Source organism: Orycteropus afer, unplaced genomic scaffold, assembly GCF_000298275.1.
Source record: "Orycteropus afer afer isolate SDZICR_OR568_19922 unplaced genomic scaffold, OryAfe1.0 scaffold00161, whole genome shotgun sequence".
Taxonomy (NCBI): domain Eukaryota; kingdom Metazoa; phylum Chordata; class Mammalia; order Tubulidentata; family Orycteropodidae; genus Orycteropus; species Orycteropus afer.
The window spans coordinates 3,451,805-3,453,982 of NW_006921748.1; the positions used below are offsets into that span (position 1 = coordinate 3,451,805).

Sequence of the window (2,178 nt, forward strand, 5' to 3'; positions counted from 1 at the left end):
TATGTTCAGCTATTTCTGGAGGTAGCATATGGTCAAGAACTGATGGTATGTTAGTCCAAGTTCAAGATAGCCAACTAGGCAGACACACTACCCAGACACTCTACAACAAAGACTCAGGTGGAAGCCAGTGACCCAACCCAACCATACTCAACTACACCTGTTGTCCCACCCATTGGGCAAGTATCACCACCTGCTACAGCACTACTGCCAATAACAGACAGCAGCCAACACCCACCCAGCTTGCCCTCAGCTGCTCTGCACAATCAGTGATCAAAGACTACTGCCACCCTCCCACCTGCTAACAAATCTACCCAGTGACAGATGGTACATGCCCTAGTGTACATTGCGAAACTAATGACCAGAGGAACATTACACCCTGTTGCCTGGATATATTAAAACAAGCCAAAACAAAAAATCAGGGTGAAGCAAACACACATATAATCAACAAATTAATACAATAATACTACAATGTCTCAGAAATAACAGACAATTTCAAATCACACACACATAAAAAGCAAACAGATCTCGATGCCTCTAACAAGGGAGAAAAGTACAGTGCCAGGAAATCTTCCAGAGGAAGATATGCTGGTGAAATTTCCTGATAAGGAATTAAAAATAGTTACATTACGTACTTTCAAAAGATTGAGAGAAAACTCAAAACTGCAGACAAAATATAGGAAAACACAGACAACACTCTAAAATAATTCAAAACAGCAATGCAAGAACAAATTGACAAAAGAAGTAAAAAATTAGAAACTATACAAAAACAGCCAATAGAAAGCCAAAAGATAAATATTAAATTTCAGATGTGGATAATGCATTGGAGGGACAAAGGAGGAGATTTGAATCAACAAAACACAGAATGAGGACGTTGCCACATCTCTGTGGTCTTTCCCTAGTGCACCCCTGATAGGGGTAGCCACAATGGTCTTTCAGGTTGGTGTATACTGTATGGTACTGACAAGGAACTATTCAATTCTGAAGACTTTTCCACCTTTGAGGAAGAAGAAGACTATGTGCCCTCGAGTGTATAGTATAGTGAAGGTGATGTAAATGAATTAGTGAAGGAATATGAAGTGGATGGTGAAGACCAGACACAGAAAATCAAAGGGCAGGGTGAAGGCTCAGAGCATTCCAGCCTGAAAGAGAAAACAAAGTGGCCTCTCATTAGAGAAGATGAAGAGGCAAATGCCAGAGTGGAATCTGGAGGAAGCAGCAGTGAGGAGGAAGAGGCAGTTGTGGAGCAAGAAAGCAGGGTCAGGTCAGAGGATGCAAGGAAAAAAAAGGTGGGTGAACTCTGAGCCAGCTGTCTCAATGATGTGGGACCAAAATCAAAAGTGCCCCCAATTACACAAGTTAAGAGCGGAGAAGAGACTGAAGAGTCAAATTCAAGTAAATTCTGGTCAGACCAGAAAAGCTTTAGAAGCCTAAAGAAACAGAAAAGGTCAAAATCACCAAGGTATTTGATTTTGCTGGTGAAGAAGTCAGGGTGACTAAAGAAGTGGATGCTACATCTAAAGAAGTTAAATCCTTGTTCAAACAAATGAGAAAGGGAAACTGCAGGCAAAAACCCAGTTAGCTCTTCCTTTACCGACTATGGTTAGGGTTAAAGAGATCAAGTGCCATGAGCAGCCTTTCAGGGAAAATTGGATCCAAGAGCTAGAAAATGAGGACCTTAGAGAAGTTCAAATTGGAGTAGGAGAGCTTCAAGGAGGGAGAGGAAACTGGAGAAGAAATGGCCATCCATAATCCAGGGAGAGAGGGATACATTTTCTAGACCGAGTGGACCACAGGCAGTTTGAAATCGAGCGAGATCACAGGCTGAGCAAAATGAAGCAATGATGTTGTGAGGGAAAATCCATATAGCAGCTTGATCCCGTTTACAATGTGAGCCTCTTGTGCATCTGTGAAATGTTTGTTTTTTTTCTTCAAGGTTTCCCAGCAAGGTCTTTTTTTTTTTTCCCTACATTAAAGTTCTCCTTGTGTATCTTCTCTTATGTGGTTCCATTCTTATTTTAAAATTTTGTCTATGAAAAAGAAAATAAAAATTGGTCTTGTGAGAGGCTGGAAAAGAAAAAAAATAAAACACAGATTTAATGAGACTGAAGACAAATCTCTCAACATCAATCTGTTGGAGGAAGAGTAACCAATAAATAAATAAATAAACAAACAAACAAA

General features: G+C 40.3%; 1 pseudogene; it reads left to right on the top strand.

The window, feature by feature from the left end:
* The first annotated feature begins 528 nt into the window (after positions 1 to 528).
* Positions 529 to 1,842, top strand: LOC103201712 (annotated as a pseudogene).
* Positions 1,843 to 2,178: the final 336 nt, after the last annotated feature.